The following is a 12,960-nucleotide window of genomic DNA, read 5'->3' as shown; positions in this document are numbered from 1 at the left end:
AGCTTCGTCAGTACAAGGACACATGAGGTGACCCATGTGGAAAACAACAGCAGCAGCAGCAGCAGCAGCAGCAGCAGCAGCAGCAGCAGCAGCAGCAGCAGCAGCAGCAGCAGCAGCAGCAGCAGCAGCAGCAGCAGCAGCAGCAGCAGCAGCAGCAGCAGCAGCAGCAGCAGCAGCAGCAGCAGCAGCAGCAGCAGCAGCAGCAGCAGCAGCAGCAGCAGCAGCAGCAGCAGCAGCAGCAGCAGCAGCAGCAGCAGCAGCAGCAGCAGCTGCTGCAGCAGCTGCAGCTGCTGCTGCAGTATGAGTGGAAGTAACTCTAGTTTGCTATGTGATGGCAGGGTAGAATTATGACTAATACCTCCGAAATAACGAAGCTGCCTTTATTTGTTTAATGATGTCTCAAATTTACATCTTTGATCACAAGGCAGGCGTCACTAAATCGCCTATATATATTAGCTCCCTCATTCTTGTGTTAGTGTGACTTTGTAAATGGTCCAAGTCAGACCGAAACGTAGTCGTAAGCTCCTCTCTCCTATGTGTGGGTTATTTGTGTATTGTCTCATAAGATGGCTGGAGGAGTTTCTGTGCTGCACACATGCCTTGTTCAAGTTGTCGTTTCTGCATGCAGTGATATGTTCACTGAGACGTGTTTGTAGACGGACTGATAATGTAGCAGCCAGGCTCCGGCTAGGCTACAAGTACTTCTAGCAGTTTGGCAGACACACGGATGATGATCAAACCAAATGTAATGTATGTGGTCAGCCCTATGATCACTATCTTGAACACTATGTGCTTTATTGCTCACTAAATAAGGAATATATAGTACCATGTGACTGTGATATGTCATATTTTATTAATGAAAATAAGATACCGGACATATTAAGCAAATATATTAAATTTGCGTGCAACAGATAAAACATTCGTAGTTGTGAAGTTGTACTTTTGTTAACCAGGCCTAGTTCCTAGGCCTTTTGTGTATTCATATGTTCTTGAGTTACCAGATACAGGAGGCACAATAAACTAGCCAACACCGTCCACAGGATGGATACAGGAGGTACAATAAAGTAGCCACTTAGGCTGCAAAACCTAATCCTTACTTCCGCCACCCTGGGAACACTTGTCTTAGCCTTCCCACCTCACCTCACCTCCCCACCTCACCTCACCTTCCCACCCATGAAACGTTACCCTCAACCTACCCACCCAGGAAAGTCCTAGTCTCCCCGCTTACATTTCTCAAGGAGAGAGCGCAGCGAGTCCCCGTCATGAAGAAGATTTATGCCTCCTTATCTAATTTTATATCTCTGTACCTAATTTTACGTCTCTGTACCTAATTTTACGTTCCTGTACCTAACATTACGTATCTGTACCTAATTTTAAATCTCTGCACCTAATTTTAAGTTTATACCTAATTTTAAATCTCTGTACCCAATTTTACGTCTCTGTACCTAATATTACGTCTCTGTGCCTAATAATACGTCTCTGTATCTAATTTTAAGTCTCTGTACCTAATTTTAATCTCTGTACTTTATTTTAAGTTTCTGTTCCTAATTTTAATCTCTGTACTTAATTTTACGTCTCTGTACCTAATTTTACGTCTCTGTAAGTTAGAACACACGTGTCTTAAGTACTTGTCGGTGTTGTATACCATTGTTATATTCACACTGACACTGCAACACAGCGGTATCTTGGTACAGAGGACATCTTCGACAACTTTATTAACCGGCCACTTGTTACGAGTGATAAAGGATGGATCTGAGAGAGACCTGCCTTACATGGGCCAGGAGGCTTGCTACAGTGCCTCTCAGTCTTGCTTCTACAAGTATGCTCAGCCTCTTCTGTCGTCTTCAAGATTTTCTGCCCCTCACTTTTGGCAGTATATAAGTCTCCACACTGTTGCTTCAGCTTCACATTGTTCCAGACTATGAAGCAGAACTCTTCTTCAGGCTGAGAGACTGACCACCTCAAAACTACTTTGTCGAGGGTAATGGAGTGATTACATCATCTTTGCGTCTCCAATGCTCCTGCTGCCTCCACTGTATTCGACTGAAGAAACCTGTGTAGGCGAAACGTTTCGGAATAAAGATACCTAACTGTTGCACGTGTGTCTAACTTAACCACAACCCACCTAAAATACAACCTCCTTAAACACAATACTCTTTCTCAAATACAATTCTCCTTACACAGAATCAGCCTTCCTTTTCATGCGAGTCATAGGTGGAGGTTGTGTTAAGATGAGACGCAAACCAACTGGCAAGTGACCACACCTGTCAGCCTGCTACTGACTGCTGCCTTCCCTGCTACTGACTGCTGCCTTCCCTGCTAGTGACTACTGCCTTCCCTACTAGTGACTGCTGCCTTCCCTGCCAGTGACTGCTGCCTTCTCTCCTACAACTCACACACTAGATACCATAAAAGAAGAGGACAAATATCAGCAAAATATTCTTGACAACAAGCAAACACATGTGGATGTATCACACAATGTCTCTCTTATGTTTACTTCTTGATTCTTGTTTTGTGGGAAAACAAGAAAAAAACACTCTTAGTTTTCATCAGTGATTGATGTTGGGGTAGGGAGAGAATACGAGTGATGATTGAGGAGATGGAGGACACGTGTAATGCTGGAGAAGATGTACACCTGACATAAGACCATCTACACTGTATATAACTTCTTCCAGACTTCAGGTTTACAGATAATATCCTCGGGCAATTATTTACTGTAATGTGAAGAGAAGCAAGCAACATCTGCACGCTGATGTGAACACATTTACACAACACATTGTAACTTAGCTTTTAATCGCGCCAGATATAAACGAGACATTATGTAAATTCTTCTGAGATGAGGCCAGCCTGGTGCGCATGTTGACGCACGCAGCAGTGCCGGGTTAGTGCACTATAATGGTGATGACAGACAAACATCCACTCAAACACACACACACACGCTAACAAGTACACGTACACTCCTTATACATACACACACTAACAAGCACACGTACATCCTACTACATACAGTAACACACCTGTATGTGTTAGCTAGTAACTAACTAGCTAATACACACACATACACTATACAGCAGGTACTGTAGTATCCAGAGACAAAATAATAATGACAGTGATATAAAATCCTCCAACAAACAACAGAAGACCAAGGGAGGAATATGATCAAGAGGACAGTGACTCACGTTTTGGAAAAACTGGCCCATATAAAGCAAAAATGTATAAGACTAAACCTCCAGTACTAGGAGACTTCAACCACAAGGAGAGTGTCTGGGAGAACTGGGACCCCCTGCAAGGATAAGAAACATGGAGAAATTTATGGACACAGTTATGAATAACTTTCTGAGCCAACTTCTGAAGGAAACAGCAAGAGTGAAGGAAGGAGATGAGTCGATGAGACTTGATTTGGTTGTCACACCAAATGAACATAACGTAGCAGAATTAATTATGGGAACCAATAGAAGACAGTGATCATGTGGTACCAAGTTCTGAGCATCTGTTGGAAAGGGGAAAGGAGAAAGAAAGAAATGCGGCAGGTAAACTAATAGAAAGTGGGGATTACGATGACACGCGGATTTTTCTGAGAGAAGTGGAATGGGATTGGGAATCAGAAAGCAAAACTGTACAGGAAATGATGGAGGTAACAGAGCCAAGATGCCACGAGGCAAAGGCGAAATTCATACCAAACATGAAGAAAAGAAACAAGAAAAACAAGGAGAGGCCATGATGATTTAACCAAGAATGCAGAACGCAGAGAGGCCAAAAGCAGGAGCAAGAGGGCTTGGAAAAAATATTGAACAAATCAAAATGCAGAACACCGAGAGGCCAGCAGGAGAGCCAGGAAGGAATATACAAGAATAAGAAAGAGGGCTGAGAGGTAGTGTGAAAATGATACAGCATCAATGACCGAAACAAAGTTACTTCACAGTCACCTAAGAAAAATGACGACTGTGAAGGAGCTGGTGATAAGGCTGAGGAAGGAAGAAGGGGGTGCTAACAGAGAATGACAGAGAAGTTTGTGAAGTACTTAGCAGGATTCAAAGAGGTCTTCAAAGAGGAAAGTGGAGAACTACAGGAAGGCATTGTAGACAGAACAGACCAACAGGTACTGGAGAGCACCAGCACAACAAAAGTGATTATTCCTACAAGAGCTGGACGTAACAAAAGCAATGGGACCTGATAACATATCTCCATGGGTACTGAGAGAAGGGGCAAAACAACTATGTAATCCCAAAAGCAAAAGTATTCAACTAGTTTCTTCAGTTAGGTCAGCTGCCGGAAGGATGGTAAGGATGACCATTATTTTCGCTCTTCATCGTGAATTAGTGTTACGGGGAAGGGTTATAACACTTACGAAAGATTTAAAACACAGACACGTTGTCCTGGGTTAGTTTAATGCTGCAGGTATCTTGTTCTTAGTTTAATCCGGTTTAGAAAGACACATGAGCAAACACTAGGACAAATTAGAAAACGTTTCGGTCTTGGGACCTTGATCACGGTCCCAGGCCCGAAACGTTTTCTAATAAACATATCCAAGTATTTGCTCGCATGTCTTTTTAAACCAATTTGTCGGTATCTATTACCAAGGTTTATACCATGGTTTAATCTACCCTTATCATAATATTCTTGAACACTGAAGGTCTTGTTTCTGCTGTCTTCTCAAAAGGTTCAACCCAACATTCGAGATTGCCAAAGAATTAAAAGTAAGAACTTACCTAACGTTAAAACTAACAATACTAGTGTTTCTAGCACGATTAACTGAGAAAACGATTACCAGTTCATACAATGGAAAATCCCCAGAACATAACAGTAGTCGTGGGAAGTTATCAGAGGCCCTGCAAAATGGTTTATTTGTTAAGTCAAAATGATAGGACAATCGGCGGCCTTTTAATGACTACTGTAAGGTTCACTACCATGTTTGCGAGGCTTACGGGGTTGGCTATCCTTTTTTATCCTTAAAGTCTTTACCTTTGATGAGTTTCGAGAGTCTTTCTACTCCCGGAACCCGGCCATGGGCCAGGCTCATCTGGTGCTTGCCTGGTCACACAGGCTGTCGCTACTGTAGGCCCGCTGCCCCACATATCCATCACAGCCTGGTCTTCTCGAAGACGTCTACACTTGTTCCAGCAATGTTTCTGATATCTTCCGGTAAAATGCTGAATAATCCGCGGCCATCTTTCCTTAACATCTGGCACTTAAGGTCGTGGCTGACTACGATCTCTAGCTACTGGCTGGACTCTGTGTCATTACACACCTGCTTGAGCTCTCTTGAATTCCCTTCTTCTCGTTACATTGCTCTTGAAGAAGCGTTTGAAATTACAGCACGAAAGGCGTAGAGAAACATCATTCATCTCCCCTGGTGGATGCTGTACACTGCTGATGGCTTGCGTGTAATTATTGCAGTGTGTGTGTATGTATGTGTGTTTGCCAAGACAAAGAGAATGCGGGTAGTGGCAGTAATTATGACATAGGAATGACAAGACACGTGGGACCATGTGGTGCTCATAGTGTAGACTATACTGCAGTACTGGTGTTTACTCGGAAGTGAAGCCAGGAATAACTTGTGCGACTCTTGTGAGTTGCAAGGAGTCTGCAACTTGGGTGATCAATCGTCAGGGGTCTGGGTGTGTGCATCACAACACCTGAGAGTCAGGCAGGCAGGAAGTGTCCAGCAGCAACATTCTACCACCACATTTGTTATTAATGTTCATATGAACATATAATGAAGAGTTATGTTTACATGCCAAGATTTACACGAACACAAAAGGATGACTCCCTCCCCCCCCTCTCTCTCTCTCTCTCTCTCCTGTAACTACAGAAGAAGAGATATGCTGGCCGTGTCCCATCCTCAATTCTTTTTTTATCACATAATTTAAAAACAAAACAACAGAGACCTTTAGAATTAATCTTAAATCAACCTGATGTTTATGTGTGGACTCACCTACAGGTGGTTGCATGGCCAAGGCTTAGCTCCTGGCCCCATCTCTCAACTTGCCAGATTCTCTCTCCTAGCCTCGAAGAACTTATCATACCTATTCTCATAACCATGTATGAAGACTTCCTCGTCGTGATCATTCTACTTCCCGACCACCTTGAAACTGAAGAAGTACTTCCTGACATTCCAGTGACTTATCTGTACCTTTAACTTCCAGCTGTGTCCCCCGAGTACCTGTTTCTCGCCTTTCAAAACAGCCTGCCCCCTGTCTAATCTATCAGTTTCTCTGAGCATTTTGCATGTTATTATCACGTCTTCCCTATCCTCCAGTATCGTTAGCTTTGATCCATCTCATTTTCCTAAGCTCTGGAACTGGCCTCTTTGCACACCTTTTAACTTTATCTAGTTACAGAATATGCTTTCTTATGTGTAGGTTCTATGCCGGCGCTGCATACTCCAAGATAGACCCGATATTGTTGTATAAAGTTCCCGAATGACTCCTTGTTGAGATTCCTTGAAGGCCAATTTCAGACTGAACAATGTTAGCAAACCTTCGACCTGTGTGAACCTCTAGCGATATGCCACACATAGAGGCAGACACTGCTAATCATCAGTTGTCAAAAGCATTCGTCAGATAGACACTAGACCTGTTTTGTGTGTCTACTCATTTGTACTCGACTATTTGTAATTGCAACGGTCGATTCACAGCTCTTGACACCGCCTCTTCGCTGGTCGCTACTAGGTCCACTCTCTCTCCCAGCCCCATGAGCTTCATCGTATCTCTTCTTAAAGCTATGTACTGATCCTGCCTCCACTACATCACTCTCCAAATTGCTCATGACAACTCTATGACTGAAGAAATACTTCCTAACATCCCTGTGTGTCATCTGAGTCGTGTGTGTGTGTGTGTGTGTGTGTGTTGAGGTACAACTACGTACAACTACGCCAGTAAATAATCGTCTTATATTTTGTCATAATATTTTATGTTCAACTTGCAGCAGTTGTTGCGACCTATTACACTCTTTAACTACTTTACTGGAATACAGCAGCAGGTAGAACAGCAGCAGGTAGAACAGCAGCAGGTAGAACAGCAGCAACAGTAGAGGTAGAAGATAGGTAACAGCAAAGGGACTTAGAGTGAACATTATACGTGGAGAGTAAAGAGGATATTAAACAATAAACAGAATGAACAGTAAGGACGGAGTAATTAGTAAATTAATAAAAGGTAAAGGAATAGAATAGAGAAGTAGCAAAGGGAGAGGAAAGTGAAGAAGAGAGAACAACATGCAGAGCAATGGCAGAGGAGCAGGAACAGTAACTGGGAGTGGGACGGTAACAACGGTACAAGGTGGGGGTGTTGGGGTTTGTGAGGGAGGAGGGGGAGGTGTTGGGGTTAGTTAGGATTGGAGAAAGGAGGGAGGGGAGGGTGTTGGGGTTAGTTAGGTAGGAGGGGATGGGTTGAGTGAGGGAAGGGAGGAGTTACTAGTCACGGGCCAGCGCTGCCAGGTGAGATACACCCCCTCCACCACCCCCATACACCAGTTTACCTCCACCATCCACCTCACGGCAGGCTGCAGTTCCCCTCCTCTAAAACCCTCCCTCCCTAACCCCCCTCCACTGAGAGGTGTGAGGTGGGTCGCAAACCCTCCCTCCCTAACCCCCCTCCACTGAGAGGTGTGAGGTGGGTCGCAAACCCTCCCTCCCTAACCCCCCCTCCACTGAGAGGTGTGAGGTGGGTCGCAGTGCAACAACTAAACGTCACAAATATCCAGTTGACATGATTGCCAATTTTTTTTTCATTCCTCTTTTTTTATTTCACGAAAAACACGAGAAAGCCACAACCGATCGGCTTCAACTTTAAAAGTCCAGAAATAACTGGCATGTGCAGGTGCCCTGTGACGCAAGTTGAACCCATTTCCCGCATATCATTATTTCTACCAGTACATGTACAAGGTATACAGACCATAGCTGACATCAATGACATACTACTATATAGAAAGCCTCTTGTTATGCTGAGCATTTCCCGCAAATTAGGTCAAATTTGTCCCCAGGATGCGACCCACACCAGTCGACTGGCACCCAGGTACCTATTTTACTGATAGGTGAACAGGGACCTCAGGTATCTTAAGGAAACACGTCCCAATGTTTCTATCCGTACCGGGGATCCAACTACGGACCTCAGTGTGTGCGCTACCAATCGAGCTACAGGACTGGCTCTGATAACTTCCAAAACCCTCTGCAGTGCAGCTTCAAACGACGGCGGAGTGAAATACTTATGTGTAGGTGCACGTCTGCTAATTTTACGTCTAGAATATTGTGAAACTTGGAGTCCCGTTAAAGATACCTGAGTCTGCCTTTTTTTCTGAATGGCTTCAATATTTAACAGCTGCTGCATCTTACCGCCAGGATGGTGCCTTTTAAGTTTAGTTTGTGGGCGGACAAATGTGTCACTATATTAGTTTACAGAAATTGGAATGGTTGGAAACTTGTGCCTTTTCTGATCACCTTCAAGTTCCCCTTCAGTTCTGCTGTGTTTTCCAGAAAGTAATGTTGGTGTTGTATGTGAAGGTGTGACCTTGACTTCCCCACAGACTACGAAATGCTCGTTGATAACACACGGGTAACAAGCTGTAAGTATCTAGTATTGTTCCTTGACCAGTGTCATACCAGTTTACATACTTGTCAAAAGGCAAGGCAGCTGTCGGTATACAATTCGCCATTTTCTTTTTAATAAACAGTGATATTATCATTCAGTGCCTAGAGAGTGTTTTAATTTTTTTGTGTGTGAAATTGTTGCAAAATGTGTTTAATTCGTGTTGGCTGTAATACGCTTGTTACGATCTTCAGTTTCTCTCTCTATATATAGGGACCGTATGCTGCGCCATCTAGCGAAGGAATTCTCTTAATTTTTCTATTTCCTCCTCTGCTTAGGCAATTCTCTTCTGTTTTTCTCACTCTTTCTCTCATAGGGAAGGTGACTCTTTGCCTCCTCACTTCACCTACACCTGCCCTACAGTCCACTAAGTATTAGGGTTCACTGGTGTTGCCTCCTCACTTCACCTACACCTGCCCTACAGTCCACTAAGTATTAGGGTTCACTGGTGTTGACTCCTCACTTCACCTACACCTGCCCTACAGTCTAGTAAGTATTAGGGTTCTCTGGTGTTGAGATTCACTGTGTTTAGAAAGTTCTAAGCAGATTTCTTTACCGTTTAAGTTTAGCATAATACTTTCGACTTCAACTTTTTCATAACCTTACCTTTTGGTTCCTCCCAATGACCAGTTCAAGGCTTGGTTCCCCTTGGAGAGAGAGAGAGAGAGAGAGAGAGAGACAGAGAGAGAGAGAGAGAGACAGAGATGGATAGGAACGGAATCTGATTATAAATTCACTGGCTGCCTGCGGATCTGAATGGTCTAGTACGGTTTTTGTGTGGACTTGTGTACATGACTATGAATGATGATCTTAGACAAATGGTTCTGAGAACCGACAAGTTGATAAATTAGACACATGTGCAACACTTGGGTATCTTTATTGTGGAAACGTTTCGCCACGCAGTGGCTTCATCAGATCTGTACAAAGAAGAATGATGGAGATTAGAAGGAGTCTGAGGTAATCAGTCCCTCGGTCTGGAGTCGATGTAATCAGTTCATCAATCTTGAAAAAATTGTTGACGGTTGAAGGACTGATTACATCATCTTCTTTTCACTACTACACCTGCTGCCTGTGTATCTGGAAATATAAACACAAATGCAGTATAATGTGATCCTTTATTGACTACGTTTCGCCCACACAGTGGGCTTTTTCAAGTCACAAACAGTTGTTTGTGACTTGAAAAAGCCCACTGTGTGGGCGAAACGTAGTCAATAAAGGATCACATTATACTGCATTTGTGTTTATATTTCCATTGTGTCGGTATTTTATACCATTTATTTCCACTGTGTATCTGACTGAAGAAGGCTACTGTGTAGGCGAAACGTTTCAACAACAAAGATACCCAACTGTTACACATGTGTCTTAATCATCAAGGAAACAAAGTCGTGCTTCACAAGCCTGCTGGAATTCTACATAATGAGAGGTCAAACAAATGAAGGGAGGCTAGACTGGGTTGACTGCATTTTAATGGTCTACAGCAGTGGTTCTTGTTCGAGGTTCTGAACCCAGCAAGTTTCATCCGTGCATTCGCTGAACCTTCGTAATTGGAAAAATGAAATATTTCTTCAAAGCATGATTTTAATGAAAACTGCAAATCAATGAGACTTTTGCTGATGTCTTTCAGAGACAAGTTCAGAAATGCGCGGCTTCACCTTGGCAAGTGTCACTCACGTATCATTTTCGCAACGAAGAATGTTCTTTTTCTTCGTTTTGATGTCTACCGTCCTGGAAAAGGATTGCTCGCAAAGATACGTTGTAACAAACGGCTTGAGTATCTCAAGGGCTTTCTCAGCAATAAGAGGGAACGCTACGATTTGGTGACACCAAAACGTTGAGATCGTTGTTGTTCTGAAGAGTTGCTGTTGAACCTGACTCTGCTGAAGTTTAATGATTTCGTCAAGGTATTCATCGTTGACATTGCTGTCGCAACACTGAACGTGAACGGCTGTCTCACCCATGCTGGATATGACTCTGCTGGGAAAGTGTCCGTCGAGAGACTTTGTGAGCTCATCTAAGTGCATGGCAATTGCTTGCTTCAGTTCCCCGGGTACAGAAATGTCTTCGATCTTACACAGTCGTCCAGCAGGGAAAAGTTTGTGAAGTTATCATTCTCTGTTCGTCGTTTTCATAACGGTAGCTTTTTTGAAAAGCCTTCAGGTTTTCTTCCGCTTCGATGATGACTCCACCCACCCTGTATCTGTCGATTGAGATGACTGAGAGCATCGAAGATATCGGCCATGTACTTGGCGCCAAAATGACAATGAACTCAGAATTTTCGAAGCAATTTGCATGACGATGTTGGTGCTCTCGTAAAAATAGGGCTAATTCCATACACAAGGTAAAAACACGATTTAGCACCACTCCCCGGGATAACCACCGAACGTTATAATGGTACAGACTCACTCACCGAACCCCTGGGGTTCGATCGAACCCAGGTTAAGAACCATTGGTCTATAGGAAGGCAGTGCTATCGTGTTTGAAGCCAGTTTTTCTGCAGAATTCGTACACTTCGTTTCTGCAGAACTCAGATCGCTATTAAGACCACTGTGTGATTTGGTCGTCCATCTTGACCACATCAACAACAATCTGATTAATGCTCAATGTTTTTAAAAACCTTAAAGTTTCTATTGTTTCCCTATGAATATCGGATAAAAATATTAAGGGTTTTATTTCATTCATTCTTTGTAGAATATTTAGTGTATTTAAAACATATCCAAGTTTCTAACTAAAATTCCACTTTGAAAGAACATTCATCTCTAGGATTATGTTTATATTTAAAGTGGACAGAAGACTGATCCAAAAACTGGAAGAACCGGCAGGGGAATAAAAGTACTTAAATGGATCAAAGAATATCAAGTAAACACAAGACAGTGACCATAACAGTAACATCAGGTTGAGTAACGAGTTGGGTCCCTCAAGGATCTCGTCTAGGGCTTCTTGCTTTTCTTACACTTGAATGACTTGCAAGACGAGATGAAAAACAACGTATCACTGTTGATGACGAGAAACTAGTAAGAAAAGAGAGAAAGCACAGAGTACAAGAAGACGGGCAGGGTACAGGAGTGGTCAGACAAGTATCTGTGAGAGCTAATACATCCAAGCAAGTTTAAGGTCTTGTGACTCTGCCTGAAGACTCAGATGCGGAGTATAATATACAAGGATAGAAAGTGTGTTTGGGAGTGATCACTACATATAAGAGCATAAGAATGGAGGAACACTGCGGAAGGCCTACTGGCCCATACAAGGCAGGTCCTTAAGCATTATGCAATAATCGCAAACCAGCGATACAAGATGCAAAACAACCACAGGGAGGTGAATGATAGCTCTAGGCCTTTCGTGTTGCAATCAACACATCAGGAGCTTGCAATGTTGCAGAAATGAGTAGAAAGTCCCAGTAGATTAGTTCAGGGGAACGTTCTAGCTAGAACAACAACAGTGTGGCTACCCTATTCTCCGAGTTAACATAGTGGGAACAACAGCACTGAACGGCTACAACATTCTCTACTAGTTACATGGTAAGAGACAAAAGTTTATTGTTGTTTCCCCTGTCATATACGATCACACATGGTGGCTTGCGTGCACACCGTACTGATTTAATATTACCTGTACTGCAACACTAAGGCTTATACTGCAACACTAAGGCTTATACTGCAACACTAAGGCTTATACTGCAACACTAAGCTTATGTTGCCCACCTGCACTGCAACACCAGCAGTGTGAATCGTACTGTATTTCACGTGGTGGTAAACCCGTGAAGGGGTGGTGCAGTCTCGAATCTCCGCCAACCGCGGTCCAATTTCTGGTCAGTCTGGCTGTTGGTGTTGGCCCCCAGCATGATGAGTCGATATAGTTACCTGAAATGGAAAAAAAAGGAAAATGCTAAATAAAAAAATAAATAGAAGTAACAAGAAAACTGGAATAAAAGATAAATGAGAAGAAAGACAGGCTGAATTAAGCTACGTGATCCTTTCCCCTGACCAGCTGCTGTATAATTACTTGTATGAATTTAATTCATAAACTTTAAAGGAGTGGAGGGGTAAGCCAGCGGAAGGCCTCGGTCAGAAGACCAAAGACTCCGGTCTTGTGTCATCATATGACTCAGACCCGCGTCAGGAAACACTTGCTCTGTTTCCTGACGAACCTTACCTGACCTAACCTTTCAGTCTGACCTGGAAGCTTCCAGCAGGAGGGTCTACCTGGAGGGCATTCCGGGGATCAATGCCCCCGCGGCCCGGTCCACGACCAGGCCTCTCGGTGGATCAGGGCCTGATCAACGAGGCTGTTACTGCTGGCCGCATGCAATCCAACGTACGAACCACAGCCCGGCTGATCCGGCACCATCTTTAGGTATCTGTCCAAGTATCGTCAAATATTGCAC

The 12,960-nt window shown here is 43.5% G+C and overlaps 1 protein-coding gene across 1 annotated transcript in view; it reads right to left on the bottom strand.

Moving 5' to 3' along the window:
* Positions 1-12,382, bottom strand: part of LOC128692936 (interaptin) — a 153,365-nt gene extending 140,983 nt beyond the window's left edge. Inside the window, exon 1 of the mRNA XM_070091992.1 lies at positions 12,278-12,382. The gene's annotated coding sequence lies outside the window, so the exon portion shown is untranslated. The remainder of the gene's footprint in view (positions 1-12,277) is intronic.
* Between the last annotated feature and the right edge of the window lie 578 nt (positions 12,383-12,960).

The sequence above is a fragment of the Cherax quadricarinatus genome, chromosome 38, assembly GCF_038502225.1.
Source record: "Cherax quadricarinatus isolate ZL_2023a chromosome 38, ASM3850222v1, whole genome shotgun sequence".
Classification (NCBI taxonomy): Eukaryota; Metazoa; Arthropoda; class Malacostraca; order Decapoda; family Parastacidae; genus Cherax; species Cherax quadricarinatus.
Note: the sequence above shows the minus strand (reverse complement) of the source record. Positions and strands in the feature narration are given on the sequence as shown.